General features: G+C 34.2%; 1 long non-coding RNA gene across 2 annotated transcripts in view; it reads left to right on the top strand.

Annotated features, from left to right (window-relative positions):
• The window catches only part of LOC105853351, a 329,248-nt gene that overhangs the window by 265,073 nt on the left and 47,164 nt on the right, over positions 1 to 17,011 (top strand). For both annotated transcript variants that reach the window (XR_001145186.1, XR_001145187.1), the window contains exon 7: positions 7,627 to 7,702. This is a non-coding gene — a long non-coding RNA (uncharacterized LOC105853351). The remainder of the gene's footprint in view (positions 1 to 7,626; positions 7,703 to 17,011) is intronic.

The following is a 17,011-nucleotide window of genomic DNA, read 5'->3' on the forward strand; positions in this document are numbered from 1 at the left end:
AGAAGATTGATTTTTTTTTGATATATGGTATAATATGAATATATCTTGAAAATATAATACAAAATAATACAAGCCAGATACCAAAGGATAAATATTGTATGATTCTACTCATACCTCAGTTCATCACACAAGCATCTTGGACTTTTTTTTTTTTTTTAATTTATATATATTTTACATATATTTTCTTTTTAACAATGTTGGCTATTTTTCCTCAGATGCAGTCCCCATAGAATTTCACCACCATGACAAGTGTGTACTATCACCATAGTCCCTTGTGTTCTTCCCTCCCTCATTTTGACTCCTTCTTCCACCTGACTTCCTTCTTTGAGGATGCGGTGAAAAAGGAACTCCCCTATACAGCTGATGGTAATACAGACTGGTCTAACCACTATAGAAAGATGTATGGAGGTTCTCCAGATTACTAAAAATGGAGCCACCTTGAGCCTTTTTCCCCTTTATATTACATGACAGTTTTGGAGGTTATTGTTTATTGCATAGTGTTTTGGATTAAAGATCCACTATTTACACGATTATATTATAGTCTTTGACTCTTTAGAAAAAGAACCAGAAGTCCACATTTTTGTTTAGAACTTAAGAGTAGTAAGTCAAGTACTAGCTTGGGATCAGAACTAGAACCTTTATTGATAATAATTACTATAATAATTATAAAAATAACACAAAACATTAATATGAAAATTAAGGCGAGCCCTTATTGAGTACTCAGTACAAGCCTACAACCTTACAAGCATTCTATTATTTAATAATCAGAATAATCCTGTTAATCAGTAAAATGCTACACTCATTTTATGGATAAAGAGGTCTCAAATAGAAGCTCTTCATGTATTTGAAGTCATCCTAAGAGGACCAAGAGTTAAAACAAACCTAATAAGCCATGGATCCTATGTTCTCAATTTGCTCTCAAGTCTCTTCATTACAAAAGGTTTCAGTATAAGCTCATGGCTTTATTCTCCTGTTCTTACTCTGTTAAGAAGGGTTCTGTATTAGACTACTGTTTAGGAAACATGTGAATCAGTTGCTGAAAACAATATCACTGCTGTCCTTTTAAGAGTAAATGGAATTTATTATATTAATAAAAAAAGACAACCACAAAATACATGTAAGATAAACAAGGGCTCTGTGTCATATTCTGGTTCTTCTCAAATGATCCTTTCCAAGTCTGATGACTGGCGAGTGGAGGACAAGCCATGACAGAAGTCTTCAAATATGCTCTATGGAGCATTGGCCAAGATTGTCATAATTAGGCCAAAATTTAGATCTTTGTTCCTTATTGAAATGACCGGGACACCATATTTTATAGATCACTGTTTATTTTAATCAGAAATTAAGTCAGCAAGTATTCCTTCAAATGAAATTATTTTGATCAATCTTAAAGATGGGAACATTAAAAGCAAGACACAACTCAAAGATTCAAGGGCAGATGTAAGCATGAGAGATACTCAGAACACACAGAATTCTTCCTTTATAGCAAAGAGGAGGTGCTTTATACATACCGCTATATAAATTTAAATATTTATTGCACTTGTGATTGTTCTTTGTTTTCTTATAATTTCACATAAGTAAATGGCTTTTCATTTGAGAATTATTAATTGACTATCAGCTGGGAAACAGACTTGTATTACTTTGAAGAGAATGAGTGGATTTAATGACAGGAGACTTGATGGTGTATTTGAAAGCAGATATATGGAGGTAAATTGAGATATGTTTATGAATGTTTTTGACAGCTGATTACTATAAGGGGCAAATGCAGTTTTATTCTAAATAAGTTATGGAATGTAAAAGTTATACAGGTTATTAATATAGTGGTTGTTTCATTTTTGTACTGATACAGTTCAATAAATGTTCTCCCCGTCTTTGTGATGAGATTGTACAGTATGTAAGAAATTTCAAATCACTTGAGTGAAGGAAAGGATACTTTGCATGAGAGGAAAAAGCAGTCAGACTGTGAGGGAAACATCTGTAAAATATCCCTTAGTTCTGTCAGTTTTGAACAGCAAATAAAGTTTCCTTCCAATGTTTAGAGCTTATTAGATACAACTTAAATTTTTAAGATCAGGGTTTCTATCTGAACCCAAGGGGGAATTATCAAAAAATCTGAACAAAATGGTAAATTTCTTAAAATTTAGAGAAGGGGCCCTCTGGTGGCTCAGATGGTTAAATAAAGCACAGCACTAGGAAGCTAAAGGCACTTCAGCATGAGTTCGGCCCCCAGACCCTGAGGTGACCCACATGATGTGGCAGACCTCTCCTGACTTGCCCGCTGTTCCCCTCAGCAGTGTACTTTGTCAATCTGCCTGTTCTGTACCCTGCTCTGTCTCTGGTGAGTCCTCTCACTGCCCTTGCTTCTCTGGCCTGTACCTCAGTTCTGTATGCATAAATAAAAAAAAATCTTTTTTTAAAAAAAGATTTAGAGAAGGTATATGAAGAAAGTAGATCAAGCATAATTATTGCAAGGAAACTAAAACTCAGACACAGCAAAATGGCTGGATTTTCACAGTGCATGTCTGTTCAGAGCTGTTGAATGAGATGTTGTTCCCCATTTTAGGACTAAGCAAACAGAACATTTGTGCTCTGGGACATTGCATGGTAGTTTTATAGAAGAAAGAGAAAATCTCAAAGCACATGCTAACTCTTATTAAAACTGCCATTCAGAAGTAACAATGATCTCCTCCACTTGAATAGTTTGGCCAAAGAAAATCACATGGTCACCAATGAGTTCAGAGAGGCGATTAATTAGAATACTGTCACTTACCTAAGCTGACTTTTATGTTTTAATACACTAAATGTGTCTTCTCAAAAAATATGCAACAAGATATTATACAAATATAAACCCATATTACCTGCTAAAGCTGCCACAATATTGTGGGTTCAAGAAAAGTTAAAAAAATAGGACTTGTCATTATGTAAGTTATTTTTCCACAGGCTGTACTGTATGGGTGGTCTGAGATAAAAACCAATGATGGAGCAGATATTTTCATAGCAGCACCCAGAGCAATGTTCTTCAGAACTCAGGTTAGCACTTGTACAGTCAAAAATGTTGAGGAGTAAGACATAGTGATTTCAAGTAATGGAAAATCATAAGTGAAGAAAAAGTATAACAAATTGTAAATGACCCTAACACTCCACAGAAGGAAGTAATGTGCATTTAATAGTGGGCATGGTGGGAAGCCTGGAGTGGATAAGAAGAAATGCTCACCTTCAGGTCTGTAAAAGCATTCCCTGCTGTTCTCACCCATGGCACCTCACCTGTCACACAGCAATCAGAAGATTCCTCTTATATAGTGCAATCAGTACTGCACATCCTTGGGATTTGAAAAGAAAGAAAATAACATCCTAAATTTCCCTGACTTGCATGACAACTATCCCTTCTCTCAAAGTGTAACAAAATGCAAGTCATATCTGCATTCAATAGGGTAAAAAATTCATTGAAAGATAAGAGTACAAGAATGACATTTGGGAGAAAGAGAAAAAAGAAGGAATGTTCTTAACTGTCCAGGGTTAGCCCTTAAGTTAACACTGACAAAATAGATTGTTACCTATTAGAAAATAGGTATACCTCTGTAATTCATTGTTACCTATTGTATACCTCTGTAATTCCAGAAGTAGCTTGCAGATGTGCAGATTCTTTTTCTTAGACATTCTTACACAAATTAACATGTTTTAAACAAATATCAAATGGCATGAAAGACAATAATGGAAAATTCAAAGGGAGATCAGAGTGCAGTGTTATTAGAAGCCTAAGACAAAAACTTACGATATTCATAGGAATGTTATGTTCCAGATAACTGAAGAGCAGAGAGAAACTATACTACTGTGAGGTTATTAATCAGTGGGTAACATTGTATTCAGTTTGGACTAAAGGAGAAATTCAAATATAATAATGAGGATACTTGTTTCCAAATGTACTGAATGTTGATTGAAAACTCTTGAGAATGAAAAGCAAAATTGGTATTGAGAGATAATTATAAAACAAGAGAATCTGTGAAGGACTTTCTAAAATAAGGTGAACTAATAAAATTGCAATTAGAAAAATTTTCACAGAAGAGTAAAATTAAATATTATGATTTGGCCCTCCCTGGTGGCGCAGAGGATAAAAGCACAGCACTGACAAGCTAAAGCCACTTCCGCATGAGTTTGATTCCTGCCTGCTCAGGAGGTGACCACATGGCTTGGCAGACCTCTCCTGACTCACCCGCTGCTCCCCTCAGCAGTGTACTTCATCGATCTGCCTGTTCTGCTCCCTACTCTGTCTCTGGTGAAGCTTCTCGTTGCCTCTGAGCCTCTGACCTGTACGCCAGTTCTGTACGCACAAATAAATCCTTAAAAAAAATGTGGCGTACAGTCTTTCCCTAGTAATTAACATTAAGCATTAGCAAGTTGGATATGTGCTACATGCTTGAACTGGAATTCATTTTGTGTTATTTACTTTGTAAAGTGTGTATTCCTCTGAGAACTTTCATTTTATCTCTATTCATTGTGATAACTATAACCTTTTGAGATTTTAAAAAGTCCAGCACTTTCTCTTGTCTCTAAAAATTCATTATGTTTTTGGTATGATTGACTGAGCAGAGGAAGTTATTTAAAATGAAGTGACTTCTGTCCACACATGTGCTTTTTATTAACCTGAATTTATGGCCAGAATTGTGAACTCTCACAAAATTTGCTACTAAGAGTTGATGTGCTATTGATGATTGATAGACAAAAAGTACAGAAAGGAAAATCTACATTTTATTATAGCCTAATATTAAATTTTGTTCACCTTTTAAGATGTTAACCTCAGAGGACCTAAGAAATAAGTAACTTAGTCAGGATACCGTGTTCTTCCCAAACATGAAGATAATGACATGAAGATAATGAATTTTCCAAAGTTATTTGGGTAAAATTTAACCTAGGACATTTGGGATTTCCCAGAAAAGTCAAAATTCTTTATTTACTGTTGAAACAATGAGGAGTCAAAATCAAGTACATGGAATTTTTTACTTAAAGGAAGCCTAAGGGACAGTATTTAAGAAAAGTTTGTATGCAAGGCAAAGGCAGATATAACAATAGAATAGAAATCACTGTGTCTGATACTATGTACAAAGGATTTCAGTTTTGGGAAGAACAGATTCTCACTCAAAATGGCTTCCATTTATTAGTAAGAATAAAGTTGATTAATAATCACAAGCACTATTTAATATTATATACTCAGTCACACACCTTATCAGGACTTTCACAGACCTTTTTAAGTGACTTTTAGGAAACTTAAGTGAGTATGAAAGCTGCAGTAACATTCTCTGAATCGCATGAATAGAAAAATTCCATACTCAGAATTTCTTTCGACTCTCTTATTCCAAGACTCATCTACTTCACTATTTCATATAAGCTTCTTGCTCCTAGAGAATCTATGTAACTATTCTATTACAAAGAATTCTCATAAAGATTTATCTATAATTGATTTAAAATGCCAGTTTATAAAACTGTATATAGTTTAGGAAATAGGTTTCCACCTTCTCAGTTGTATTTTATCATCACCCCACAACTCCCACCAAAGCACTCATAGTCCTTTACCATAAAATTTTGACCTCAGTATTTCAATATATACTTGAAAGTTTATAGGGAAGACTGTCAATATGATTTTCTTTAAAAGGAGAGATAATCATTTTTGAGACTATTGAAAAAGAGCAAGCATTCCTGCTTCTTTGGCCTGTGAGAGAAACATTTTGATGAAGAGGAAGTTAGGTATGTAGAGTAACCACAACCACTTTTAGTAGGAACTGACCTCTCTCATGGAGTCCTGGAAGGGGACTAGGAATGCTATTAGCCGTCAGTTTTTTAATTGCTTTTGTTCCTAATTTTTCCTTTGCTTACAAACTTTGATATTTATACAAATGAAATATCTGCAACCAAAGACATCATGCTTCTAATGTTGTCTATTCAAAGTTAAACTCATTTTGCTTACTTTTATTTTTATTGAGATAATGTTGGTTTATAACAGGTATACATCACCACACTGCATCCACCACCAAAGTACTGAATGCCTAACACCATAGTCTGTATATGTCCTCTTTGGAGAAGTGTCTATTTAGCTCTTCTGCCCATTATTTTTGCCTATTTCTTTGATCTGGGTGTTCTCTTTTTGTTGACTTGGTGAGTCTTTGCATATCTTAGATATTAACCACTTATTGATGTGCAACAGTAGGGTGTCATTTTGCTATCATGAATAATCAAGCAATTTAAAAATGACAGCTCAAAGTAACAAAAAGTTGGTTCTTTGAAAAAAAGGGAGCAAAATAAACAAATCTCTAACTAGGTTCATTATGAAATAAAGAAGGGGGGATTTACACCAGGCAGTTCAGTTATACAGAGGACCATAAAGATTACTAAAAACACCTTTATGCCAAAAATATTGATAATGCAAAAGAAACTGAACAATTTTTAGAAGTACAGACATTACTAAGACTCAATTAAAAAGAAATAAAACCAGAACAGACCAGTTACCACACTCTTAGGTTAATTTTTGTTTTATAAAAATCTTTGCAGCAAGACAGTGAAGGCAAGGATAAACAGATGGAACTACATCATGTTCAGCAAAAGAGACAGACAGTAGAAGACAAACATCCCACTGAATGGGAAAAATTTTTCTCACAAAACTAGTGATAAAGGATTGACCACAAAAATACACAAAGAACTGATGAAACTCAACAAAAGGAAAGTAAGCAACCCCATCAAAATTTGGGCAGAAGCACTAAAAAAGACACTTCTCCAAAGAGGAAATGCAGATGGCCAACAAGCATATGAAAAAATGTTCAACATCACTTGTAATAAGGGAGATGCAAATATTAAAACCACAGTGAGCTACTACCTCACCCCAGTGAGAATGGCACATCTTCAAAGAACTAGCAACAACAAATGTTGGTGAGGATGTGGAGAAAAAGGAACTCTCCTGCACTGCTGGTGGGAATGCAAACTATGGAAAACTGTTTAGAGGTTCCTCAAACTGCTAAACATAGAGCTTCCCTACGACTCCTAGGTATCTACCCAAAAGAGACAAAAACACTGATTGAAAAAGATACCTGCACCCCTATGTTTATTGCTGCATTATTTACAATTGGAAAGACATGGAAACAACCCAAATGCCCAAAAGTGGATGGCTGGAATTTAGAAGATGTGGTACATATACACAGTGGACTATTGCAACCAAAAAAAAAAAAAATAGTGAACACATGCCTTTTGCAGCAACATGGATGGAGCTGGAAAAGATCATGCTTAGTAAAATAAGCCAGGAAGAAAAGGAAAAATACTGAATGGCTTCACTCATAGCAGGAATATAACGGACGAGGTGAGAAAATAATAACAGTAATAATAACAACAATTATATTCCAGAGACGTTTTGAGGAGGTGGAGTGGGGAATGCTATCAAAAACAGTGGGGAGAGGGAAATGCACTGGACTTTGGCGATGGCACATGAGTGATTTGGTGATGGAAAGCCACAGGGGATTACAGCTGAAATGGAAAAATGAACAAAATGAGGGAAAAATAAACTATGGAAAAGAAAGAAAAAATCCTTGCAGCAAGTTTTCCGATTAAGTCACTTACGTGGATACGTATGTTTTGTTTTGTTCCTAGAAGTGTCCGGCGGTTGTCCTCGTGTTCCCCGCAGCCTTGCTTCTCTGATCCTGTCTCCTTCATCACTGGATCGCAGGTGGGTTTTCCTAAACTTAGTAGTTAACAGTGATGTATCCTCTTATGTCTTGTTTCCTGACTGTAGCCACATCAGAGCCCAGGTATATGAATTCAGGTAAGTAGTCCTGAATGCATTAGGGGGTTCAGATTAGAAATCACCCCTTTAATTTTTCCAGTGGCTTTGTAAGCATCATAGTCTTAAATTAAATCATTTTCTGCTTAAAATATTGAGCAAGTCTTAAGATATTGTCTCCTATGCTAAAGTTTGAGTACAGTCATAACCCTTGATGCAACAGGTAGGGTTGGCTGTGCAATACTGTGGTTGCAAAGGTTATTGGAAGTTAGTTGGATGCTTTCTGGTAAATATTGTTTTCTGACATGAGAAGAAGTAACTTGGACTGGATTTCTTCTTTGCTTCCTTCTTTTCTCCTTCCCATTCATCTTTGTTCTGAGTCTTCATGCTTCATGTCATCCAGTCATGTGATAACTGGAAGGATGGGACCAAAGGCCATTTTAGGGATGGCAAAGAAGGATGGGAGTTGTCTGTTCCATAACAGATATTGCCAGGTTGCTGAATATCTAGACTGCCTATTAGATTTGAGCATTGTTAGATTTCCTGTTACAAATTGAAAATGTGATTTTTTAATCAATAAATTGAATTATCTACTGTTTACCACAGATCAAAAGTAAAGGAAACCTGAACTTCTCTAGTGGAGCATAGGTTGTGAGGGTTGGACCTACGTGATGTCGGTTTGATGAAGTGTTGGGTTCAGAGGATCGGGCCCTTGGGTCACCTCTAAAAAAAATTTCACCTGAGTTCCCCTTTCAATGACACACAGTGAGTCTCCCCATGAGGCAGAGATGTTTAGCTATATCCAAAAGTTCAGACTTATTATATTGAAAAACAAAAGGAAAAAGGAGGATATGTGCACAGAGATAAATGGGGAGAAAGACTGCCTCTGAAAAGAGATGGGTTTGTTAGACACCTGCATAGACACAGGTAAGCAATTAAAATGAGAGGCACATTTTTGAGAGAGGAAGGTTGAAGACAGATGCCTGCAAAAATTCAGGAACTCCCCTTCAGCTAGAGGGGAAAAGGAAGAGCTTAGGAAATAATTTTCCTGAGAGAAGTTAGCTTGCAACTAACAATACACTGAATGATATCAAGAATATGCACTTGTTACAAGAAGGTCGATACTATAAACAAAAAATAGTTCACCTAATGTAAGATTTTAAGTAAAAAGACTTTCATTTAGTCATCTGAAGCTCCTTACTGCTCAAACCAATACTTTGTGTATTGAAGGATAATTCTGAATACATCAATCGCACAACAACAATATTTCATTTTCTAAAAGAGGGAATAGAGGCTCTGAGAAGTTACAGTGTTGTTCATGTGAGAAGCTGCAAGTGGAAGTTGTTTCACTGAAAAATGATTAAAAATCTTAGGTATCTAATGTCTCATAACTTTTATGTAAATGAGATCCAGCTTAGCATTTAGGTAATCCTAACAAATGTTGCCACTCAACTATGTTAAATAACATTAAATTTTGCTTATTTTTAGATTCAAAAATAAATCTGATACCTTTGGGTAAAATGGGAACATTTTAAAATCTTATTTCAGAGAACAAATTCAAATCTTTCCAATGATTTCTTTTAAGGCAGCAGTATCAATAGTACCTACCAGATCTATGGAAAGTTTGAATGTACAGTATTAAATGACTGATGGAAGAAAAAAATACACACAAATGCCCCTGACTTTTGGTTGTTTTAATAAAGCTTCTATCTTGCAAGTTCTAATTTTACTGTTTCATTTTGGGACTTCAAAAGATGGTTGTTTACATACCTTCTGCCTAAACAAAACATTACCCATGAACTGTAACTCTCCTGGAAGGCAAACAAGCACATGTATTGCTATATCATCCCTGTTGCCCAAATTACAAACTTAAGGACCCTTAAGAGCATCTGATTGTCTTCAGTACAATGTGGCGTGACAGTGCCACACACATTAGCACTAATGAGCGCAGTGCAGATAACTCTTCACTTCAGCCAAATATTTGGAGTTCTTTTCTGGGAAATGACTTTGTGACAAACCAGACATTCTGCAAGTGATACCATAGGTAACTGTAGGTCTTCTTGAAACCCCCAGGCTCAAGGACTTCTCTGAAGAATTCTACTAAAATTTAAAATAATGTGCTAGTTAGAGTTTTTCTATGCCTTCAAAACTGCTTGTTCTGGGAGCAAGAAGGGAACAGCTAAGTACCTCTTCTGTCTGATTTAAGTTATGCTAAACAGTGTTGGAAATTAAGTAGACTGTTTGAAATCAAAAGTTATGTGGCAGACTAAGGGGTGTTTTTAAAGGAGTTAAAGGAGTTTTAAAGGGGTTGGAGTTCAAATAACTTCCATCTGCTATTTGACGAGTTGATGGAAATCCTCATCTTAAGGGAGAGCCATTTCATAAACTTGTCTTTATTTGCAGTGGAAAAAGGCTAAATTCCCTGGCATGACAGATAAAAAGGAAACTTTTAAGCATAATCTCTTCAATCTGTGGGGATTATTTTCAAGCATCTGCTGAGTTTGTGTTTGTGTTCAGCTTGATGTCTGATATGTCACATTATCTAAAATCTTCACATTAGACTCTTACTCTGGATATAGATACAAAACAGGTTTGAAAATTTCATTTTACCCACTGTGACGCAGTAAAACAAGACTTTCATTTACCAGGAAACAGGACAGCATTTCCTACATCATGTAGATGGTCATGGAAGAGCTCCCAAGGGAGAAGAATTTGCCTGCTGATGGGTAGGAACATGAACTTTTTGAAATGAAATGGTACTAAGGTTTATGATAAGAATACACCAAAATCTCTTAAATAGTATAAACTCCCATAGATACTATGATATAGGATTGACATAGCTATTGATAAAGTAGGTCATTGCTAGAATTCAACAGCATATATAAAATTCAACAGTTTATATGAAAATGTATATGATAACAATGCAATTTCAAGTCAGTGGAGAAAAAATTTTCATTTTTCACTAACAAATTATAGTGATGTAGGGATCAGGCTACTCCCTACTTTACACTTTAGACAAAATAAATATCTAACATACCAATATTTAAACATATAACATGGATGAAATCATCTAATTACTAGAAGATTCTTTGGATTAATTTTAAAAAATAGCTTTGTAGGGATAGAATTTTCTAAAGTTTATATGAAATCATAATACATCCTAGTGAGAAATAATTAAAATTTGATCTAAAAAATATTAAAGCTATACCTCTCCAAATAAAACTCTCCCCAAATTAAAAAATATCCAAGTATCAAAGAAATGTATTTATAACACCTATATAAGAAGAGTTTTCTATGATGTTAACTTTCATGAACCAACAGAAATTCCCACAAGCCAATAGATGAGTGACACACAGTTTCACAAATGATTGTTAAGATTTGAAAGTTGGCAACTATCAATTATAATTATGAATTAAAGAAGCAACATTTTATTATTTTAATCTATAAATAGGAAATAGTGAAGATGTAAAGCAATAACAGTCCCCATAGACTCTTTTGGGGGCAAGTAATCTGTTATAACGCATTTTAAAGTCAATATGCTTATCAGCAGGAATGATCTCATTTCCAGGTCCATGTTAAATATAAAGATACATTCCTACCAGAATGTTTATTGCTGCTTTCTTTAGTCCTTGTAAAAAATTCTAAAAGTATAAATATTCTAAAAGGATAGTCAGCAATATTAAATGAAAGCATAGGGACTACAGTTAATAACACTGTATTGCACACTGTAAAGCCACTAAGAAAGTGTGTCTGAGATATCTACGCTCCACACACACACACAGTAACTACGTAAGGTGATAAGTTATGGTCCATAGCTATTAATAGAAAACTATATAACTTAAATTTACACAAAGTTATGTGCCCATTCTTTCTCAATAAAGCTAGAAAAAATGTTGTTTAGAACAGTGAAATTTAAGGAAAAACTCAATATTCAGTAAAAATAAAATAAAAAGAGCAGTGTGCACTGAGATCAATGAGATGTAGAAGCAATATACACATCGAAGGGTGGAGTATTTAGTATGAGACCCTTCGTATAAGCTAATGCAGGACCGTATATACACTTTTGATGTGTTTAGAATATGTTTCAAGAAAAATCACAACAAACTCTGGTTAACATGGGATAGAGAAATGGGTTAGGTGGAGTGTTTCTTTGAAACTTGATTTTTGTATTTAAAACAAATATTACTTACATAACTAAATTAATAAAAATATTTCCTTAAAAATAGAGGGCTTGTTAAGTTGGAGAATTATTTTTTGGAAAGCATTATTATCTTTGACTCTGCTGGCCAGATAGGGTAACATTAAATAAAATTATATAGGTTCTTCATATTGCTTCATTTGAAATTGTCAGCTAAAATTTTCAAAAGGTACTAGATGGATGTTATTAAGACACCATACAAATTAAACTTTGTTTATTAAAACCTGCAAGAGCTTTAGTTAATTCAGTTTCTAGATAATGGTGATTTTTATCATTTTCTATTTTTTAGTCACATTAGAATTATCACTTCTAACCACACCACTGTCCACTGGGAAGGTTATCATACCCACATATCATGTCTTTACACTGATTACCAAAAGCAATAGATAATTTCAATACAAGTCCTGTTAAAATGCAAACAAAATTCTTCAAAGAAATAGAACAAAAAAATTTACAATTTATATGGAACCATAGTGGTCCTTGAATAGCTAAAGAAATCCCAAGAAATAAGGAGAAAAAGGGAAGCACCATGTTACCGGACTTTATAATATAAAGCAACAGAAATTAAAACAATGTTTATTGGCATAAAAGCAGACATAGATCAATGCAAAAGAATCAAACATCCAGATATAAACCAGGTTCCATGTCAGTAACTAATTCATGATAAAGGACCCACACATGGGAAGTAAATAAAGGACATGGGAAGTCAAGTTTAACAAATAGTGCTGGGAAAACTAGACAGCCATGTTTAAAAGAATGAATTTGGTCACTCTCTCACTCCATGCACAAAAATAAATTCTAAATGGAGTATAGATTTATTTATATGTTGAATAGCTATGATATTCTGAAGGTTTAAACAAAACATGCATTGCCTAAAAAACTATTAAAGTATCTCGTGAGATAAGCTATTACCACTATTATCTCATAGGATAGTAGCTACTTTTGTCCATTTTTGAAGAAGAAAACAGCTACATAACTTTCCCAAAGTTACTCAACCAGTAACTGTAGGTTTCATGAATGATTCTAGGTATACTGAGATTCACCGTCTTATAAAGCTCATTGAGGTTAAGCAACATGAGATGTGGAGGCAGATGAAGAAAGAGATAGTTCTGAGTGCTGGGCACCCCAAGAAGAGCAGAGAGGTCACAAATTCTAGGTGCTTTCATGGAACACCTATCTCTGAATTAATCTAAAAGGGAAACAAAGAGGCTACAAAGAAGTCTATACAGACTCAGTACCTTCTTCCAAAGCATGTTGAGAATAGATGGGAATATACACTGGAAATTAGTTACTGAGAAGAGAGCAAATGTCCCCTTTTCAGTGAAGGTCAAATGGAAAGTCAGAATTAAAATGACTATTGCCATTCTCACCTACTACCTAGTATTAATAGTCTTTGACTTACTTCCTCTATGACTTATTCTTTGACACAGGTATAATTTTTTAAATGTAAATTTATGATTGTATTTTGTATTGAGCTGTGAAAACATGATACCCCTGAGACTCAATCAGTGCTATTCAGTCTTTTTAAGCCAAACACAGCTTCAGTAAAGGAAGCTTGAGTTCCATGGTTCAATAATAAAAAAAAAAATGTATTAAGTTTGTATTACTCAAATCAAAAGTGAAGCTTGAGTTCCATGGTTCTAAAGCAAAGAATGCTTCCTTGCACTTTAAGCCAAACTTTAATCAGTGCTACATCACCCTTTATTTTCTCTAAGACATTTTAAAAAGAAATGCATTGTTTTATGAAGAGAGTTGCTCAAAGAACATCCCTCCTTTTATTTTTGGTCTTGAAATGTAGATTTTATTCATTGATCAGTTCTGTAGTAAATTACTTCTGATTTGGGGGGTATATAAAAAAGTGAATTTGGTATTTGAAAGTCCTGTTTATGGAAATAACATAATTTCAACCTGAGGCAGACATAACACAGGTACATTTCATGCAATTTCTGATTAAAGCCTTGAAATCAGAAAAATAAAGAAAAACTTGATTTCTTTCCTGGACATACCTATATCAGAGGCAATGTATCCTATAAAATGAGGATAGTAGCTTGATGAAATTGATTAGCATTATCAAATTTATCTCCCTGCTGTTTATATTACGTTTTTCATTGATTGTATGATGAGAATCCGAGACAGTTTTAAGACACTTGAATTACTGCTTTTCAGAATGTTTTAAAAACACTTCTTAGCTGTGCTTTTGGTCTTGAGTTCTTATTCAGAGAATGATTTTGATGAATTGATTATATGTCCCATTTGAGAGTCCCCACGGCTATTTTAGAATCAATTCTAAAGGAGAGATTTGAGTTATCCTATTAAGGGGCTAGAAAGTAAACTTCAGGTTATCCATCTTCTAAATTGTTTATACCTATTCACTTTTGAGTCATCAAGACAGAAACTGTGAATATCTATTGAACCTGTGGACATGGAATTGAGACAGGAGTGCACTGAACATACGTTTGACACCAAAGTTAGATTGGAAGAGGTGAAGAGAGGGGACATGCAGGACTGCTGTGCGCAATCAGAGCATTATCACAGAAATCAGTGGCAAGAGAGAACAGGAAAAGGACATCTTGATAATTCAGTCTCTTTCTTCCCACCATCAAAAGCCTTTGAATACACACCATGCCCAAACATATTCAGATGTGATCTGCACAGATAATTTGGGGGAAATCTTAGCTAAAAGAACAGAATGTTTACCTTAAAGAGCTGTTTAGATAAGTCTTGGACTGCGTTCACTGAATTATATTAAAATTTAGTAGTTTTCTTTCTTGGCTTCCTTTCCACAAGCAGATACATGTTTTTGAACTCAGTATTAAAACCCATTTTCAAAGCTTTATTTCTCAATATATCTCTATATAGTGGGTGTAATTTAGCAACCCCACCTCTTAACATTTGGCTAGTGTTTTTGTTTTCTGCTTTTAGGGTGGATGCTATGAAATAGGATTTAAGTGTACCTTTTAGTAATATGTCTTACAGTGACAGATTCTGAATCATGATCCAGCTAAGTAAGTTTCTCCAAAACCCTTGGAATATTTTTTTCACACTCACTTGACTTGCAGTATATTGTTATAATGTTCCATTTTAAGTATTAATTTGTCACCATTTATATATTTATATAACATTGAGGGTACATTTTCACAGCTCCAAATGTGTAAATGTTTCACTCACTTTTCACTAAATCCTGTGCCAGTGCCCTATAGGCTTCCTTCTCCGCTCCCCTCCTTCCTACAAGCATATTTTTTAGTGTCCAATACTATTTTTGCTATGCTTTGCCAGTTTGTCTTTGGTCATTTATATTCCACAAATACAGATACCAATGGTCTCATTTCACTATCTGACTTATTTCACTTAGCATAATCACCTCAAGATCCATCCACTTTGTCCCAGTAGGCACTATTTCATTCTTTCCAATAGCTGAGCCGTAGTTCACTGAGTATCGAGTCCATGATTTACCCATTTGTCTCTTGCTGGGTACTTAACATTTGTTACATGACTTAGTTATGTGGATAATGCTACTGTGAACATAGAGTGAACAAATCTTTTTATTTTAGCTCTTTCAGATTCTTTGGTATTGCTGGATCATATATGACATGTTCATTATTTTTTAAAAGATAGTTCTGCTTTCCATGAAGGCTCCTATATTACATACCATATTACATTCTCACAAGTGTGTACAAAAGTTCACTTTTCTTCATATCCTTGTAAACATTTGTTGTTTACATTCTTTTTGATAAAGGCATTCTCACAGGGGTGAGTTGAAATCACATTGTGGTTTTGATTTGTGTTTCCCTTATGATAAGTAAAGTTGAATATATTTTCATGCGCTTGTACACCTTCTGAATGCCTTCTTTGGAGAAGTGTAGACTTAAGCCTTTGGATGATTTGTTTTTTTGCTGTGGAATCATGTGAGCACTTTATTGTGTAAATTAATCCTTTTTCTGACTGTAATGTATAAAAATCTTAGGTTGCATTTTCATTTTTGTGATTATTTCTTTTGAGTTACAAAGCCTTTTTAGTTTGATGCAGCCCTGCTTCTTTATTTTTCTTTTGTTTCCCTTTCTGTTGGAGTTGTACCATCAAACACAACTCAACAGCTGAGGTCCAAGAATGTGTTATCTATGTTTCTTTGTTTATAGCTTGATAGACTCTGCCAAGAAAACCTCTGGGTTCACAATTTTCTTTTTGGGGTATTTTAAACTATAAAGTCATTTATTTAAGAAATACATAGGTATTCAGACTTGCACATGCTTCATAGTTAGTTTTTTAGTTTGTAGTTTTCAAGCATTTATTTTATGAGAGTTTCAAAGTGTTACTCATATCTTCCCACTTTTCATGTCTGAAAAGGATGGCCCTGCCATCTTTATAATTTTAATTTGTATTGTGTTTTATCTTACTCTCAAACTATCTTGCTAGAGATTTATCAACCGAATTCTTTTCAAAGACAAAGTTATTAATTTTACTGATTTTCTTTGTTACTGTCTTTAGTTTTGAGTGCTATTATTTTCTTCATTTTGTTAGCTTGCTTTTTAATTTCCTTTTGTTAATTTATCAGTGTGGAAACTTAGATTTTTGCTTTGAAAAGTTTACTTATTCTATAGGTAAACTTATAGAACTTCTATAAGGAATTTTATGCTCTAAATTTCTATAAGGAATTTTATGCTCTAAATTTCTATAAGGAAATTTATGCTATAAATTTCCTGTTAAGTTCTAGACGTTATTGTCTGTTTGCCATATTTCACACATTTTGATATGCTTGATCATACTGCTGAATTGTTCCAAATATATTTTAATTTGTTTAAGCAATGGGATATTTAAAAGCATATTTCTTAATTTTCAAATACTTGGGAATTTTCCATATATATCTTCGTTACTGATTACTATTTTCATTTCCATTACTACTGAAGAAAAGACTGAATCATACTCAGACCAGAGAGGTTTTCTTACTCACAAATTATCTGAACAGATGGTGTCAGTGAGAAAATATCTATAAGAAGTTATAGGTTGCACACTATTTGTTTTTCCAAAGTATTCACTATCCTCTACCCTCAATTTCCATT

The sequence above is a fragment of the Condylura cristata genome, unplaced genomic scaffold, assembly GCF_000260355.1.
Source record: "Condylura cristata isolate star-nosed mole 26May11 unplaced genomic scaffold, ConCri1.0 scaffold00007, whole genome shotgun sequence".
Taxonomy (NCBI): domain Eukaryota; kingdom Metazoa; phylum Chordata; class Mammalia; order Eulipotyphla; family Talpidae; genus Condylura; species Condylura cristata.